Source organism: Pan paniscus, chromosome 7 (genome assembly GCF_029289425.2).
Source record: "Pan paniscus chromosome 7, NHGRI_mPanPan1-v2.0_pri, whole genome shotgun sequence".
In the NCBI taxonomy this organism is placed as follows: Eukaryota; Metazoa; Chordata; class Mammalia; order Primates; family Hominidae; genus Pan; species Pan paniscus.
This window is the reverse complement of record NC_073256.2, coordinates 56216964-56236483: the sequence shown is the minus strand read 5'-3', so window position 1 is coordinate 56236483 and position 19520 is coordinate 56216964. Positions and strand designations below refer to the sequence as shown.

The 19520-nt window shown below is 42.7% G+C and overlaps 1 non-coding gene across 1 annotated transcript; it reads right to left on the bottom strand.

Annotated features, from left to right (window-relative positions):
* Positions 1 to 8418: 8418 nt before the first annotated feature.
* LOC112440733 (U6 spliceosomal RNA) lies at positions 8419 to 8526 on the bottom strand. Its single transcript, XR_003028751.1, has one exon. It is a non-coding gene; the product is annotated as a U6 spliceosomal RNA (small nuclear RNA).
* Between the last annotated feature and the right edge of the window lie 10994 nt (positions 8527 to 19520).

Sequence of the window (19520 nt, the reverse complement as noted above, 5' to 3'; positions counted from 1 at the left end):
CACTTATCTACTCCCACAGTTGTTAAAAGATTAATTAAGATAATATATGTGAAAGTGCCTCCAGGTGTGGTGGCTCACGCCTGTAATCCCAGCACTTTGGGAGGCCAAGGCAGGTGGATCACGAGGTCAAGAGATCGAGACCATCCTGGCCAACATGGTGAAACCCCATTTCTTCTAAAAATACAAAAATTAGCTGGGCGTGGTGGCGTGCACCTGTAGTCTCAGCTACTCAGGAGGCTGAGGCAAGAGAATCGCTTGAACCCGGGAGGCGGAGGTTGCAGTGAACTGAGATCGAGCCACTGCACTCCAGCCTGGCGACAGAGCAAGACTCTGTCAAAAAAAAAAAAAAAAAAAAAAGAAAAGAAAAGAAAAGAAAAGAAAGTCCTTTCCAAATGAAATGATGGGATGGAATCCATGGTCTTTCTAGCCAGGGCCTGGCTCTGTGTGCTTGGGTAAGTTACCACAGGGAAAAAAAGAGGAATGCCGGGAACAGGGCTTGCCTACAGTCTCTGGCAGTCACTAAAGGGGCCTGACTTAGAACTCAAAGCTCCTGCAGGGTGGGAGTCTCACTGATCTCCCCTCCATCCCCACTCCCCACTTAGTGAGGAAGTTTGGGGGCTGATGTAGAAGGTCGCTCCTCCTAGAGGTCAGGGACTGTGTCCTATGGGACTTGAACAAAACAAAACCAAAGCAAATCCATTTTGACAGAACATCCTTGATAAAGAATGTTTTCTAATATTTCAAACAGAATAAAACCTCTGTTTTAATATTAATCACATTTGGTCTAGCATCTTCCAGACCAAACAAGAATGGGACAGAAACTGCACTGAGCCTGAGTCCCTGGCCTTAGGCGTGGGTGTCTGTAGCCCCTGTTCATTGTAGTGCTGTCTATAGGAGAGAGGGGTTTGCTGTAAAGGCTCCACCTCCAAGTCCAAGGGGGTCCTGGTCTGAAGGCTTCACAGCCTACAGCCTGGGGGAAGAAGGGTGGCTGTCAGGGAGGAGGGGGCTGCTGTGGACGGGCCACTACTCCAGGGACATTAGGAGCTGACTCCACCTTTTCTGGCCTCTCCTGTGAGGGAGAAGGAAGGAGGAAGTGGGAGGAGAAAGAGGGGGAGAAGGAAGGGGCCTGAGAACTGGGAAGGATAATACAAAAAGAAGGGACTGAACAGAGGGAGCAGCCAGGCCCAGTGGCTCACGCCTGTAATCCCAGCACTTTGGGAGGCCAAGGTTAGAGGATCCCTTGAGCCCAGGAGTTTGAGACCAGCCTGGGCAACATAATGAGACCCAGTCTCTAATTTTTTTAAAAAAATTAGAAAATTATATATATATGTATTATATATATATTATATATATATAATATATATATAAATTTTCATATATATGTATTATATATGAATATATATTCATATATGTAGTATATATGTATATATAGTATAAATATAATATATAAAATATATATTTTGATATATATTATATATATAATACATATATACATATATAATACACACACACATACATATGGAGAGAGAGAGAGAGAGGGAGGAAGTGAGGAGAAGGGGGAGAAAGTGAGGTGGAGGAGGCTGACTCAGCACAGGACGTCAGAACAAAGTAGCCATTTTGCACATCAAGGGCCTGGAATCTCCCCCACCTCCTCCAGGCCCTTTCTGCAGCCCCATCTCAGGATCCCCCATTCCTCCTTATTCCTCAACCTTCTGAGGGATGCGAGGCCTTCCGAGCAGGGGCTGCCTTCCTTGGCAGCAGACAAAAGGCCATTTCTGAGTTACAGAAAATGTGTTCCTTTGCTACAGAGCCGGGTGAGGGCTGCCCGGGCCGGTCCTGGGCCAGGCGGGAGTCTTAGCAGAGGGGGCCTGTCAGTCACCAGGAGCCCTCGTGAAAGGGGCCCCTTGTCAACTTCCCCTGCCTTTGAAGTGACTAGGATGGCGTGCTCAATTAAAAGCCCATCAGTCTGTAAGTAAATCAACGCCTATCAGGCTTGTCACATCAAACAAACGATTATTACCCCAGCCCGCCCACCCCATTAATCTGGCTGTTCCTTCTTGACGGCTCAGGGTCAGGGCAGCGTAAATCCTGTACTGGATTGCAGCCACCTGGATTGGGATGAAAGCGGTGGCGCAACCTGCAAGGCCACACTCAGGCACTTCCCAGAGTCCCCAGGAAGGAGGGAGGATGGAGGAGAACGCTCCCGGAGACAGAGACAGGACAGGCGCCTGCAGACAGGGCCATGTGAAGCACCTGGAACAGAAAGAAATGAAGGAGACAGAGAGAAAAGTGTTGGAAAGAGAAAGAGCTGGGAAAATGGACCAAGATAGAAATAATTGGAAGCGGAGAACCAAAGTTGTTGAGGCAGGTGACATAAGAACTCACTCAGAATGTTCTGAATGAGTGAATGTAGGCCCCCAGAAGACAAGGAGGTCTGGGGATGAAATCTCCCTGATACTAGGTTCTGAGTCTCAGAGTCAGAGAGTGATGAGGCCAGGCCAATGTCAGCACCCCTGACCTCACTTAGCCTTGGGGGTGGTGGTGGGAGGCAGAGTTCAGGGCTTTGCTAAGCAATGCCTTGTATCAGACATCAACATGTGTGATGGCCAGAACTTGATCTTCTGCAATCAAAGGATATGAACAGACACATCAGGCCAGATGATCAGGTTCTGATTTTCTGCTGCACGAGCCCCTGAGAAGCACTTTGCTCCAGATCATTTCTCCTGGGCTCTGTGTATTGGTTTGGAGATTTTTTCTGCTCCTGTGATTAGGCTTCTGGCTTTCCCCGCTGAGGACCAGAGAAAAAGGCAGGAGTAGAGAGAAGAGGAAGCAAGACAGCTTGAAGGAGAGGCTAGGGTGGGAAGGGAAGGGTGGAGAGGAGGGGGAGGAAGGAAGTCAAGCATCTGTCCTGGAAGAACAACGCATGCTTTTCAAGGGAAGAGAACAGTCTTTCCCCAAGAGGTGGTTCCAGATGACTCGTGATGTTCTATCCTTAAAAAGGCCATCACATGCCTTCCCCATCGCCAAAGAGACAGGAGTGGAGCAGGGAGACTGAGGACGGGAACTTCTTCCACCCACCTGACCCCGGAGCTCCACTTGCTCAGCCTGGCAGACACAGCTGAACTTTCACTAGTCAAGGAAAGAACATTCTCGCTAGGCTTAAGAGGCCAAGCTTAGGAGGATTGCTTGAGGCCAGGAATTTGAGACCAGTCTGGTCAACATAGTGAGACCCTGTCTCTACAAAATTAAAAAAAAAATTAGCCAAGTGTGGTGGTGCACCTGTGGTCCCAGCCATTTAAGAGGCTGAGGCAGGAGGATGGCCTGAGCCTAGGAGTTGGAGGCTGCAGTGAGCTGCACTCCACCCTGGACAACAGAGCGAGACTCTATCTCAGAAAAAAAAAAAAGATGAAAAAAGAAAATTCTCAAAGATACTGAAGACATTTACCCTCATCCCTATCCTCCCCTGTGCAAGGTAAGAACTGCTCACCGCAAACCTGGGAGACTTGCACCTGCTGCATACATGGGCTTTCTCAAAATGATTCTCCCTCCAGCCTGCTGTCCACTCCAGCATTGTAGACGCCTTCTTCTCTTATCAGGACCCAGCAGTATAGTGCCTTTTCCTTATCCCTCTGAGTTGGTAGACATGTCGACTCATTCCAGTGTCAGCAAAGCCTTTCACAGAGATAAGTCTTGGTCTACAGATATTTTACAAACTGCCAGAATTATCTGTCATTCCTGCTTTCATTCATTCAACCAAAACTTGGTATTGAGTGAGCACTTACAACTTACAGGCTCTTTTCTAAATCTCAGGGTTACAGCAGTGAATATGACGGGCAAGGCCAAGGGATATGTGGGAGGTTTTGCAAAGACCTTGGATGTTTGACGTCATCTTTATTTATTTGTCATGTATGGATTCAGCTATTTCACAGATATTACACAGATATTTCCTCAGCACCTTCCATGTCTAAGTAACATGCCCCGCAAGAAAGCAAAGAAGAATCAGAAACAAATGCTATCTTCCTGGGGGAGAAATAAGCCACAGATCATGAAAAACTCAAGGGCATTTATAAAGTCGTAGGTGATCCATCCTGGCTACCATGGCGAAACCCCGTCTCTACTAAAAATACAAAAAAATAGCTGGGCGTGGTGGTGGGCACCTGTAGTCCCAGCTACTCAGGAGGCTGAGGCGGGAGAATGGCGTGAACCCAGGAGGCGGAGCTTGCAGTGAGCCGAGATTGCGCCACTGCACTCCAGCCTGGACGATAGAGTGAGACTCCGTCTCAAAAAAAAAAAAAAAAAAAAAAAAAAAAGTCGTGGGTGCCATAAGCCAGAAAAGGATGGAAGATAATTCAGAGAGAGAAGATAATTTATCCAGGTTATTTCTTAGTTAGTTTGTTTATTTATTAATTTTGAGAGGGAGTCTTATTCTGTCACCCAGGCTGGAGTGCCGTGGTGTGATCTCGGCCCACTGCAACCTCTGCCTCCCTGGTTTATGCGATTCTCCTGTGTCAGCCTCCCCAGTAGCTGGGATTACAGGCACACGCCACCACTCCAGGCTAATTTTTATATCTTTAACAGAGACGGGGTTTCGCCGTGTTGGCCAGGCTGGTCTCGAACTCCTGACCTCAGGTGATCCACCCGCCTCGGCTTCCCAAAGTGCTGGGATTACAAACGGGAGTCACCGTGCCTGGCTGATCCAGGTTATTTCTTAGTGAAGATCTGGAATTAAAAAACCTGTTAATTGTTTAATCATAGCAACTTTTTAATATACTCTGTGATATAGAACAATGAGGGCTCAATGTTTATTATGATAGTTATTGTCAGTGATGACAACGTAATTCATTGTCATTGTAATTACAGACATGTCACAAGCCCCTCTCTCTATGGACACCCTGCAACTCCATTTCAGTCCTCTTTGGAAGTCAGGGGCATGGTGGAAAATTCCCAGAAATGGGAGCTGTGCTCCTTAAAAGAGGCAGAGTGGTGCAGAGGTAGAGCGAGTAGGCTCTGAAACCAAACAGCCATTCAAAAGCAGGCTTCAAATGCTGGCTCGACTGCTTGCCTGCTGTGAGGCCACCAGCAAATCACTTGAACTCCCTGTGTGTGTTTCCCCATCTGTTAAATTGGGGTGATAACAGTACCGGCCTCATAGGGTTATATGACAATTAAATGCATGTAAAGCATTCACAACTGTGCCCAACAGACAGTATGCATTCAATAATGCCTGTCATGCTTATGGCCCTACGTCATACAAAGTAGTCTCTTGAAGGTACAATCAGCATGATGTTAGGAGGGCACTTATTAAATTAATGCAATTGTCTTCGTGTATTTAAACATCAGTGAGAGTCATTTATATTCATTTTACTTTTAAAATTCTTCTGGAGTTCAGTACATGCGTGGTAAATATTTGAAGAATTTGTTTTTTACTAATATAATGTGTTTGTTAGCACTTAATATTTGATGCATACAAAAGGGTGTATGCATTGTATATATAAATGTTAGCCTCTCCTCTTCTGTCTTCTGGTCTCTGCTCCAGAAATGACCACTTTCTGGAATTTTATTTTATTTTATTTTTTTTGAGAAGGAGTTTCACTCTTGTTGCCCAAACTGGAGTGCAGTGGTGTAATCTCGGCTCACTGCAACCTCTGCCTCTCGGGTTCAAGTGATTCTCCTGCCTCAGCCTCCCGAGTAGCTGGGATTACAGGCGTCTGCCACCACTCCTGGCTAATTTTTGTATTTTTAGTAGAGACGGGGTTTCACCATGTTGGCCAGGATGGTCTCGAACTCCTGACCTCATGATCCACCCGCCTCAGCCTCCCAAAGTGTTGGGATTGCACGCAGAAGCCACCATGTCTGCCCTAATTTTTGTATTTTTAGTAGAGATGAAGTTTCACCAAGTTGGCCAGGCTGGTCTCGAGCTCCTGACTTCAGGTGATCCACCTGCCTCAGCCTCCTGAAATACTGGGATTATAGCCGTGAGCCACTGCGCCCAGCCACTTTCTGGAATTTTATGTTTATTTTCCTTTTGCTTTTTTAAAAAAGCTTCATTTAAAAAATTAAAGTACAACATACATAATAATAAAATGCACAGATTTTAAGTGTACAGCTCAATTAATTTTTACACACTATACACTTATGTAACCACATCTGGATTAAGTCATGGAATATTATTTGTAATCTAGAAATGTCCCTTCCCAGTCAATCCTCCCTCCACCCCCATCCCAAGGTAACCACTGTTCTGATACATGTCAGTGTAGATTAGTTTTGGAATTGTTAGGTATGTACTCTTGTCTTTTGGGCAGCATTCTATTTGCAAGATTCCTCCGTGTTGTTGTATGCATCAGTAGCTCATTCTTTTTTGTGGTTGAGGAGTATTCCACTGTAGAATAAACCATGCAATTTGTTCACTCATGTTATTATTCATGGGCATTTGTGCTGTGTCTATTTTCTGGCTATTATTAAGAAACCTGCCATGAACTCTCCTGTCCACATCTTTTGGGGCACATATTTACTCATTAATGTTGGGTATAACAGGAGTGTAATTGCTATGTCACCACTTAGGTACATGTTATAATAGATACTTCAAACAGTTTTCCAATATTTGGTATTGTTAGTTGAAAAACATGTTCAGCCATATTGGTAGTTGTCGTGGGCTATAGTGGGCTATACATTTCCCTTTGTCTCTATTTTAGTTGTATTCAATACTTCTTTTTTTCTTTTTTTGAGACAAGGTTTCTTGCTGTAGCCCAGGCTGGAGTCCAGTGGCATGAACACTGCTTACTGCAGCCTTGATCTCCCGGGTCTAAGTGATTCTCCCACCTCGGCCTCCTGAGTAGCTGGGACTACAGGCGTGCACCACTATAACCCAGCTAATTTTTGTATTTTTTGTAGAGATGGGGTTTTGCTTTTTGCTGTTGGCTGGGCTGGTCTTGAACTCCTGGGCTCAAGTGATCTTCTCACCTTGGCCTCCCAAAGTGCTGGGATTACAGAAGTGAGCCACCATTCCTGGCTATAGTTGCATCCAATAACTCGTGATATGTTATTTTCATTGCCATTCAGTTCAAAATATTTTCTGATTTCCATATATATATATTGCAAATATTTTCTCCCATTCTGTGACTTGCCTTTTCTTGTTATTAGTGGTATTTTTTTTGTTAACTAGAAGCTTGATATTTTAATGAGTTTTTTTCACTTTTACTCATGCATATTTAGAAAAGTATATTCCTTAATTTCTGAATATCTGGGGGTTTCCTAGTTATCTTTCTGTTTTGCACTTCTTGCTCAATTTCATTGTCATCAGAGAATATCCTTAGAATTACTTCAGTACTTTAAAACTTACTTAGGTATGTTAACATTTCCAACAGTACTTGTGGATCTAAATTTTTCTCCCTTAGTTCTGTCAGTTTTTGCTTTATTTATTTTGAGGCTACGTTATTATGTGTATACAAAGTTAGACTTGCAACTTTTTTTAAATTGAATTGATCCCTTTATTGTTAGGAAATATCATTCAGTAAAACCGCTTGCCTTAAAGTTTACTTTGTCTGATATTTGTCTAGCTACACAAGCTTTCTTTTGATTGCTTGATGTATCTTTTTCATCCTTTTAGCTTCAACTTTTTCCATTTTTGTGCTGCTGCATAACCAACCACCCCAAAACTTAGTGGCATAAACCAACAAACAATTTGTTATGCTCATAGGTATTGTGGGTGAGGAATTTGGACAGAGCTTAGCAGGGACACTTTATATCTGTTCTACATTGTCTGGAGTCTTGGCTGGAAAGATGTGAATGATTGGGGGCTAGAATCTGGAGACTTCTTCAATCACATGTCTGTTACCTGGACTGGGCTAACTTGAGACTGGACTCAGCTAGGACTGTTGATTGTAGTGCCTACTTGGACTTCCTTATAAAATGGCCGACTTGAGTAGTCAGATTTCTCACACAGTGGCTCAGAGCTCCAAAGGTGACTTTCACCAAACAAGGCATAAATTGCATAGACTTTTACGCTCTTGCCTCAAAAGTCCCGCAGTGTTACTTCTTCTGTACTGTATTGGTTGAAGGAACCACATGCCCACACAGATTGGGGAAGGGAGACAGACCCCATCTCTTAATAAGAGGGGTGCCAAAGGATTTGTGGCTATGTTTTAAAACTGCCACACAACTTTTCTTTTCATATCCTTATATTTGAGGTTTATTTTTATCCAGTTTATTTTTGTCTTTTAATTGGCATCTTTGGACCACTTATATTTAATTACTGACACTATGATTTAAACCCATCATCTTACAATTTACTTTCTATTTGTTCTACGTGGTTTTTTTTGTTAATTTTTCCCCTTTCTCTCCTTCTTTGGATTATTCATGCATTTAAAAAATTATTCCGCTTCCCTACTCTCAATCTTGTTAACTGTACATTCTTTTATTGTTCTTTGGTGATTACCCTAGAATTTGCCTGCCATCTTTGCTCAAGGGGCCATGCTAAGCTTCTCTGTATTCTTCCCATTTTAGTGTATGTGTTGCCAAAGTGAACACAATGATTAGCCTAGAGATTGCAACATGTATCATTATTTTATTATAACCTATCTTAAATTACTAGAATTAGCATCCATATCCATTGGTTCCATATCTGTGGATTCAACCAAGCTTTGATCAAAAATATTTGGGAAAAAAATGGATGATTACATCTGTACTGAACATGTACAGACTTTTCTCTTGTTATTATTCCCTAAGCAATTCAGTAAAACAACTATTTACATAGCATTTACAGTGTATTAGGTATTATAAGTAATCTAGAGATGATTTAAATTATATGGAAGGATGTGTGTAGGTTATAGGAAAATACTATGCCATTTTATGTAAGGGACTTGAACATCTGTGGATTTTGGTGTCTGTGGGAAGTCCTGGATCAAATCCCTAATAGATACAGAGGAACAACTGTACATGTCATATCCTGGACAATGCAAGAAACTCACAACATTTTAACTCCATTTACCCTTCTCATACCTTTTGTGCTATTGTTAACATGTATTTAGTTCTCTCTATATTTTGAACTCTGTAAGACATCAGTGTTATTGTTTTATGTAGTAAATATTAATTTAGAAATTTTACTTTTTTGGTCCTGTTTATTTCTTTTTTTAAATTTATTTTTATTTTTATTTTTCTAATACAGTCTCGCTCTGTCACCCGGGCTGGAGTGCAGTCACATGATCTCGGCTCACTGCAACTTCCACTTCCTAGATTCAAGTGATTCTTGTGCCTCAGCCTCCCCAGTAGCTGGGACTATAGGCATGCGTTGCCACGTCCTGCTAATTTTTGTATTTTTGGTAGAGACGGGGTCTCACTATGTTGGCCAGGCTGCTCTAGAGCTTCTGACCTCACGTGATCTGCCCGCCTTGGCCTCCCAAAGTGCTGAGATTACAGGTGTGAGCCACCGTGCCTAGCCTGTTTATTCCATCTTGCATTACTGCTTTCATCTGGGATTATCTTCTGCCTGAAAAAATTCTTCCAGTATTTCTTTGAATGTAGCTATGCCAACAATAAGTTCTCTCAGTTTTTGTTTGCCCTAAAATGTCTTTACTATGCCTTCACTTTTGAAGGATATTTTCACTGAGTATAGCATTTTAAGTTGGTAATTATTTTCTTTCAGCACTTTAACAATTTTTTTAATCCATTTTTTCTCTTGCTTAGCTGTCAGTTTTATTGTCGCTCTTTTGAAAACAATGTGGGTTTTTCCCTCTGGTTGCTTTTAAGATTTTTCCGTTTTTTGTTTTCAGCAGTTTATCTGTGATATAGCTATGTGTGTGTGTATGTGTGTGTGTGTTTGTGTCTGCTTGCATGAGGAGAAATTCTTTACACTGTAGCTTGATGTTTTTCATCATTTTTGGAAAACTCTCAGCCAGTATTTGTTTAAAAATTGGTTCTATCCCATTCTTCTCTCCATCTGGGTCCCAATTACAAATATGTTAGATGTTTTTAACTATGCCCCTATATCAATTACTTTTTTTTTTTTTTTTTTGAGATCGAGTCTCACTCTGTTGCCTAGGCTAGAATGCAGTTGCACAATCTCGGCTCACTGCAACCTTTGCTTCCCCGTTCAAGTGATTCTCCTGCCTTAGCCTCCCGAGTAGCTGGGATTATAGGTACCCACCACCATGCCCAGCTAATTTTTATATTTTTAGTAGAGACAGGGTTTTGCCATGTTAGCCAGGGTGGTCTCAAACTCTTGACTTCAACGGATTTGCCCACCTTGGCCTCCCAAAGTGCTGGGATTACAGGTGTGAGCCACCGTGACTGGCCAATTACGTTTTTTCCCCCATTTTTCATTCTTTTGTCTCTGTTCTTTACTATCTTGTCTTGGCTATGTCTAATTTGCTATGGAACCCATCTATTCAATTTTTAATTTCAGTAGTTTTATTTTATTAATTCTAAGATTTTCATTTGACTTTTTTTTTTTTTTTTTGAGACAGAGTCTCACCCTGTCACCCAAGCTGGATTTCAATGGCACGATCTTGGCTCGCTGCAACCTCCGCCTCCCAGGTTTAAGCGATTCTCTTGCCTCCGCTTCCCAAGTAGCTGGGATTACAGGCACAAGCCACCACGCCTGGCTAATTTTTTGTATCTTTAGTAGAGACGAGGTTTCACCATGTTGGCCAGGCTGGTCTCGAACTCCTGACCTCGTGATCCACCCGCCTTGGCCTGACCTTTTTTTTTTTCTTTAAGCAGACTCCAGTTCTTTGGTAAAATTCTCTGTCCTTTCTTTTATTTCCTTGAACATATTAATAATAGTTATTTAAAAGTCTCTGTTTAATAACTCCAATATCTGCATCACTTTTTTTTCTATTGTTTTTCCCCTCTTGGTTTTTAGTCATTTGATCCTATTTCTTGGCATGCCTAGTAATTTTCAATTGAGATCTAGGCATCATGTGTGAAAAATTGTATTCTCTAGCTATCTTCCTTCAAAGGTTATTAAATTTTCTTATGGCAGGGAACTAGGGTATTCTCAATTTCATGCTGATGCAATTGAGGATAGGTCTAGGAGCTTTGTTAGGGTTCATCTACCTCTAACTGTGCCTAGGGGATATTCCAAGATTCCTAAGGATAGTCTTCCTTACTTCTGGAGCTTAACTCTCTTCTAGGGGCACAGTTCTTTAGCGATCTCAACTAAAATCCTCAAGTATTTTCCAAGTTCCTTCCCCATTGATGGGCATTGAACTCCAACCTCTGACTCCCTAGCCTAATGAGATTTCTGCAAGCCTCTCTGATACTCTGCCTTCAGCCTTTATTGCTCCACATCATAAAATGGCAAGTAACATAAAGGAAAAATCAGAGCCAAATGTATGGCTTAACTCACTTCCTTTATCTGTGTACTCTTGGCCCCACCAGTCCTGCCAAACTCTGTTGCTCTCTGATGCTTTTGCACAATTGTTTTATGTATTTAATGTAAACATTACAGTTCTTATCAGTGGAATGGTTGTTTAATATTCCCACACTTAAAAAATAGTTTATCACATGTACATGTTTGTATAAGCAATTTCTTGCTCTTGATATTTATAAAAAATGATTGCTACAAACTGCAGAAAAAATATTTAAAAATAAAAGAAATGGTATCATATTGTTTATTAGTTTTGTACTGCTGTATCACAAATTGTCACCAAATCTGGTGGCCTCAGACAATAAATATTGATCTTACAACTTTTCATGGATCATGAACTTGGCAGTGGCTTAGCTGTGGATCATGAACTTGGAAGTGGTTCTGGCTTGGGATTTTTCATGGGGTTGAGGTCAAGATGTTGGTAGGGGCTACAGTCATCTGAAGGCTTGACTAGGGATGGGGGATCTTCTTCTAAGGTGGCACACTCATGTGGCTGGCAAGTTGTTTTTAGATATTGGCAGGAAGACCAAGTTCTTCTCCATGTGGACCTCTCTGCAGGCTGCTTAAAGGTCTTGAGGACTAGTGATTGGCTTCTCTTCTCTCTCTCTCTCTCTCTCTTTCTCTCATTCTTTCCTTCTCTCCTTCTCTCTCTGTTTCTTTCTTTCTTCGAGGGTGTCTCACTCTGTCACCCAGGCTGGAGTGCAGTGGTGGCATCTCAGCTCACTGCAACCTCTGCCTCTTGGGTTCAAGCAATTCTCCTGCCTCAGCCTCCTAAGTAGCTGGGATTACAGGCACCTGCCACCACACCTGGCTAATTTTTGTATTTTAGTAGAGACGGGGTTTCACCATGTTGGCCAGGCTGGTCTCAAACTCCTGAGTTCAAGTGATCTGCCTGCCTCAGCCTCCCAAAGTGCTGGATTACAGGCGTGCATGAGCTACTGCATCTGGTCGTGATTGGCTTTTCTAGAAGAAATGATACAAGACAGTAAGGGAGAAGTGGCAATATCTTTTTTTGATTTAGTTATGGAAGTAACATACCATCGCTTTTTCCATGTTCAATAGGGCGGCGCAGTGGTTCATGCTAAAGAGCAGTTTGGGAGGCCAAGACCGATGGTTCATTTGAGGCCAGGAGTTCAAGACCAGCCTGGCCAACATGGTGAAACCCTGTCTCTACTAAAAATACAAAAATTAGCCAGGCGTGGTGGCATGTGTCTGTAGTTCCAGCTACTTGGTAGGCTGAGGCAGGAGAATCGCTTGAACCTGGGAAGTGGAAGTTATAGCGAGAGGAGATTGTGTCACGGCACCTCCAGCCTGGGCAGCAGAGTGAAACCCTGTCTGGGGGAAAAAAAAGTCACTACACGAGGTATGGTGGCTCACACCTGTAATTCTGATGCTTTGGGAGGCTGAGGTGGGAGGATTGTGTGAGTCCAATAGTTTGAGACCAGACTGACCAACATAGTGAGAGTTTGTCTCTACAAAAAATTAAAAAGAAAGAAAGAAAAGAAATGAGTAACTAAATCTGGCCCACATTTAAGAAAAGGGAAATTAGTCTCCATCTTTGGAATGGTAGGGTGTCAAAAAATTTACAAACACCTCTAAAAATTACCACATATTGTATGTAGATTTCTGGGATTTGGTTTTTCAACCAACATTATGTTTCTAAGCTTCCTCCATGTTGTTGCAAGCAGTTATAATTCATCTATTTTTACGACTGTATAATATTCCACAGTATGAATGGATCACAACTTCTCCCATTGTCTTGTTGATGGTCATATGGTTTGTAGAATCATTTTAAAGGAAATAATTCATCTTAAGCTTCTTGAAATCATTTCAAATAATTAATTCTGTGGTTAATTTGAGCCTAAAAATCAAGCCAGTACAATGAGTTCGGACTACACTGGTAATGGACATTTCAATGGTGTAGGTACTAGAACGTGCTATGAATAGTCTTTCCCTATTATGCCTTATTCTGTATCCCCCAAGAAGACCATTAACATTTCAGAGCTATTTGTTTGCAATTGTTTCGGCTGTGGAGGTAAGTAGCTGGTCTCGCAATGGGGACACAAAAATCAGGAACTGGGCTGGACCAGTTCATTCTCCATAGAGTGAAATGGAGGCAGCATGATAAGACCAGGTTGAGTTAATCTTTCCCTTGCAAGCCATGGATAATATTGGACTCAAAACAGAGCAAGCTGTTGCCTGTGTGTGTTTATAGTTTCCTGGGAAACAATTCCAGCTCTACAGCCCATGTCTATCATCTGAAGTCCTTGAGACAATCACTCAAAGTGGCTGAGTGCCACTCGCTGTTTTGCTGGCGCATGAGCATCGGCAGAGGAAGCAGTGTGGGGAAGTGGAAAGAACACAAACTGCATTCAGACTGACCTGGGTTTGAATCCTGGCTTTGACACTTACTAGATTTTTATAATGTGCAATTTACTTAACTTCTTTCATCTCCAGTTTTCTCATCTGCCAAATGGGCATGTGCTATGGTTTGAATTTTGTTACCTCCAAAACTCACGTTGAAATTTAATCCCCAATGAGGGACTATTAAGAAGTGGTGATCGAGTCATGAAGGCTCTACCTTCATGAATGGAGGAGTCCATTCATGGATTAATGAATTAATGGGTTACCATGAAAGTGAGGCTGGTGGCTTTATAAGAAGAGGAAGAGAGACCTGAGCGAACATGCTCAGCCTCCTCAGGACCCTGCAGAGAATTCCCGCCAGCAAGAAGGCCCTCACCAGATGTACCCCCCTTTACCTTATACTTCTCATCCTCCACGACTTTAAGAAATAAATTCCTTTTCTTTATAAATTATTCAGTTTTTGGTGTTCTGTTATAAACAATATAAAACGGACTAAGTCATCATGCTGGTACCTTCCTTACTGGTTTCTTGTGAGGATTATATGCCAGATTGTATTGAAGATGCCTAGGATGATGCCTGGCAGTATTAGATATTCAATAAAAGACAGCTTTGTGTCATTGTCGTCATCATGAGTGTCACCATGCTTTGGAGATAAGTATGACTCTAGGCCTCTCAGGGGGTCCTGAAATCTTTGCTATTCTGCTATTCAGCGTGGCAGGTTTGTGTCCTTGTGCAAATCACTAAGTTATTCCTGTTTCCCAAGGCTTGGCCATTGCGTTAGGGATTTTTTTCTTAAAGAGGGAAGGGGAAGGGTTCTATCTAATTAGGAATACAGCAGTCAGATTTAGGTCAAGGCCTGCTGTAACCTATAGGCAAATGGTTATGGACTGACAATCAATTTGAAAAGGAAGACAGGTTATATAGCAATCTGCACCAGGGAGACCCATACATAGCAAAAGATTCTCATCAGTGCTACAGGGCTTAAAGCTGTCATTGAATTTAGCTGACTTTTAAATGCATTAATAGATGATGTACCCATGGGATAAGAAGAAGCCAGCCAGCTTAGGGAGCCTATTAGGTCCTAGGGAGATCAGTTAATGGTGGGCCATCAGTTTCGTTTTGTGCTTTAGTTCAAGCTAGAGGTTCTGATCAATCAGTTTCTTACGTGACTCTTGTTCATTTGTTGGTTATTTATTTAACATTTATGAAACATCTCCATGTGCCTAGTACACTGTGTTAAGTGCTGTGGGGGATACAGGAAGATCTATCTATCTATCTATCTATCTATCTATCTATCTATCTATCTATCCATCTATCCATCCGTCCATCCATATATCTATCTATCCATACTCTATTTACTATCTATCTATCCATCCATACATCCATCCACCCATCAACTATCTATCCATGCACTATCTTGCTATTTACACAAACACACCACTCCAAGGAGCATTGAGTTCAATGAGTTCCTTTATATGGTTTATATATGTGAAAGCAGCTATAAAACAATAAATAAAGTTGATGAGGTCATAAGGCCATCAGAGATATGCCAGTTAAATTTTACAGGACTTCAGGAGAGAGAGAAAGTATTACCTGTAGGTGGATTGCATGAAGCCTCCTGGCTGGTCTTGCTGCTTCTAATCCCACTCTTCTCCATTTAATTCTGCATGTCATTGCTGCTCTAATCACTTCAAAACACTAATTTCAGCATATCCTGCTTTTTTTCAAGACTCCGAATTTTCTGTTTCCAACTGTGCTGATTTCAAAGTCCCTTTCAGATTGTTCTATTATCTCTACCTCTTTAGATATGATTTCTTCCTTTTTTGGAGATAGGGATGAGGGTGATGTGGGGTTTGTAAGTTGCTTGCCCTGGTTTTGGACTTCCTCATGTATTTTCTGATTTTGGCATGAGTGCATCTTCCCCTGGGAATGTTGTTTGTGGAAATTGTTTTCCTGTTCATGTCTTGTGTTGTGGAGGCCTGCCTATGGGGCAACCGTGCTTGCCTCAGCCTAGGGCCTATGGGTTTCTGCACTGAGGGTTAACTTGAATTAGGGTTTTCACCTTGAGAGGCAAAGGACTCCTACACATGGCCTTTGAGCTGTACCCTGAGCTGATGAACAAGGACATTCTAGTTCCTGTTTATGGATAACCTAAGCTCTACTAGTTTCTGGTTTCATTTAGTGAACCTAGCTCATGTTGTAAAGCCATAGGGCCTGTGACCTTGACTTGGCATGAAAACCTCAGGCCTTGTGGCTTCTGTTTTATTGATATCCTGGGGGTTATATGCCGATAACTCCTTAAATCTGCATTTCTAGTCCTAACTGACCCCTGGTCAAATCCCAGAGCTGTAGGTGCCTAGATCCAACTGCCTGTTTGTCACCTGCATTTAGCTATCTTATGGCCATCTCAGATTTAACACGGTCAAAACAGGACTACTGATTTGTTACTATATATGTTAAACACACCTCCATGACATATATATATGTATAAACACCTATAAGTGCCTGTTATATACAAATCAGCCTCATGGCTGCTATCTCGTGTATGCTTTATCTGTGTCTACATTACAGCTGTATGGATCTATGTACCACGCAGCGTGTATGTGTATGTAAAGCATAGCTACCCTGATTAACCCAGATATGCTTTGCCTAAGATATTCCAACAATCTCAAGATTTACAAGAAAGTGCTTTTTAGATAACAGTAGCCCTGACACTAAGTGCCTCCCTCTTTATTACTGCATTCAGTTATCCCTTCCTTTCTTGTAAGCTCTGGTCCTGCTTCACTTCAGACAGAAGAGGAAGCAACTTTCACAGCTTTGCCCCAAATCCAGAGTTTTGAAAAGTGTCATCCACCAATAACATGCATCAAGATCAGCCAGGGTGCTTGTTAACAAGAGTGTTTCTCAGACTCTCCAAAGCTAAACTTTCTGGGGATAGAGCCCAGACCTGTCTATTTTTAACAAGTTCTTCAGGCTATTCCTAAGTGCACTGTGGTTTGGGAACCACTGTTGGAATCCTTTTTCTCCTTTGGCAGAAATCCAAATCCTCCTCCTTCATCTAAAATATTTATGGAAGAGACCATTCTGAGAAGCCCAGGAAAGAGGGAGATGACTCATAGCCACCCCTTCCCATGCCAACATTGCCTGGAGAGCCAGGGGGACCTGGTTGGGCCACATTGAGTGCCTGTGTACATCTTGCTGAGCTGTTGCATTGGGCCATACTTGAACTTTCCAGAACAACAATTGCTACTTTAAAACATTTCTCGGTGATTTTTGTCTTGTTGGTCTAAACACATACAATTCAGAAGAGGATGATGAAGCTTAGATATCTTTATAGGTTGGCCAACTGTCCTGGTTTGCTTGGGACCGAGAGGTTTTCTGGGATGCAACAGGGCCAAGACCAGGAAAGTTCTGAGCCAACCAAGATGAGTTGATCACCCTAGCAAACATGTCTTGCAAACCAGTTTATGAATTGAAACTAAATACATTAGAAAATAATAGTTTTGAAATTTACATGGGTTATAAAATAAGAAGGAAGACTAGTTTGGGATTACGTATATTTTGGGATAGTTCAGATTTGTGGCAAAGGATCGAACAGTTCATGATGCTGAAGGATGGGAGGTTTCTCGCATCCTTTAATAAAGACTTTGTATCCACTGTGTTGCATGGGTGGCCACTCTTTAAGTTGTGTTGTGTTTGACAACACTGATGGAAGGTGAAGGATGCTTATTTCACAGCTCTGAGAGGAGGCTGCCTTTTCGTTTTTCTCTTCTCTTCTCTTTTCTTTTCTTTCCTTTTTTTTTTTGAGGTGGAGTCTCACTCTGTAGCCCAGGCTGGAGTGCAGTGGCATGGTCTTGGCTCACTGCAACCTCCACCTTCCAGGCTCAAGCGATTCTCTTGCCTCAGCCTTCATAGTAGTTGGGACGACAGGCACACGCCACCACTCCTGGCTAATTTTTAAAAAAATTTTTATTTTAGTAGATACGGGTTTCCACCATGTTGCCCAGGGAGGTCTCAGACTCCTGAGCTCAGGCAATTCACCCGCTTCGGCCTCCCAAAGTGTTGGGATTACAGGCATGAGCCACCACACCTGGCCGAGGCTGTCTTTTCTGACCTATCAGTGGGTTGAGATCTTGTTGCATATTCCCAGGTTGTATTGAGAGCACATAAAGTGTCCTCCCTGTTGGGGGAGGAAGAGGTGGTGGATGGCACTCACACTCTCTACTCAGCACTCTGTGGTCAGATTTGGTGGCTGGGGTTTTTTCTGTTGTCCCTTTCAGCATCTTTTCCAGCACAGTTGACTTATCTGCTCAGCAGGCAGGGCAGTGCCTAGTGCCCATAATACTTTTAAGGATCCGGGGAAGTGTTTTAGTTTCCTTAAAATCATGACGAAAAAATCTTTTAGGTTGAAGGGAATGTTTTTGTGCATAGCATTAATACATTCATCTTTATACCAAGTGCAATCATAAAATGCTTTTTAATACAACATTTATTTATTTAATTGTTTTGAGATGGAGGTCTTGTCATGTTACCCAGGCTGGACTTGAACTTCTGGGCTGAACCTCCTGAGTAGCTGGGACTACAGATGCGTACCACCACACCCGGCCCGGCATGATATAAACACTTAAACAAAAATTTTAATAAGGATTAGTTTTTGTTCACAGGGAGAAGGGCCCATGAGGGCAAGTGCCTAGGTTTCATAAAAGTCATAATGGAAGCCCAGGGTGACAGCTGTCAGCCACTGTGGGCTGGGGCAAGGAGAAAAGCCTATGGGAGCAGCTTCTTCCTTAGGGGTTGGCTGAGGGGAAGAGCATGGGAGGGCATTTTGAGACGTGGACCTGTGGGAGCAGAACGGATGAGCCTGGGAGACACAGGCCATGTGACGTGCCTGGAAGATGAAGTGTCTGCAGAGGAAGATGTTGGTCAGGTTCACTTGCAAGAAACTGGAACAGAATGTGCATGCTGACATCACAGTGGCTGTCTTCCAGCACGATTCCCTGGGGTCCCGCGGCAAGGGGGTTGTTCTTCAGTATCCGCTCTCCTCTTCTTCCTTTGGCATGAAGCCCCTCTGTTGGGTTGAATTGTGTCTTCTCCAAAGATAGGCTGAAGTTTTAACTCCTGGTACCGTAAATATGGCCTTATTTGGAAATAGGAACTTTGTAGATGTCATCAAATTTAAGATGAGATCATACTAGGTTGGGGGTGGGGCCCTAAATCCAATGGCTGTTGCCCTGATAAAAAAAAAGATTTAGATACAGAGACACAAAGGCCATATGACAATGGAGGCAGAGACTGTAATGATGCAGCTACAAGTCGAGGAGTGCCAAGGATTGCCAGACACCAGCAGAAGCTAAGAAAGAGGTATGTGGGACAGTTTCTCTTTCAGAGACTCCTGAAGGAACCAACCCTGCTGACACCTTGATTTCAGACTTCTGGCTTCTTGAACCGTGAGAGCACAAATCTCTGTTGTTTTAAGCCATCCAGTTTGTGGAACTTTGTTATGGCAGCCCCAGGAAACCAATCTACCACCTAAATTGTGCTCGGCAACCAGCCACCCAACAGAAAGACTACATTTCCCAGCTTCCCTTGCAGCTAGGTAGCTGTGTTCTGTTACTAGGTTCTAATTACTGGGATGTGAGCCCAAGTCATGTGTGCAACTTTCAATTGTGCCTTTAAACAGAAGGGAAGGGTGGTGCCTTGCCTTTGCTCCTTCCTCGCTCTTTCCAATCTTTCTGACTGGGACGTGTGTGTAATGGTGGAGCTACAGCAGCCATATTAGATGGCAAAATGG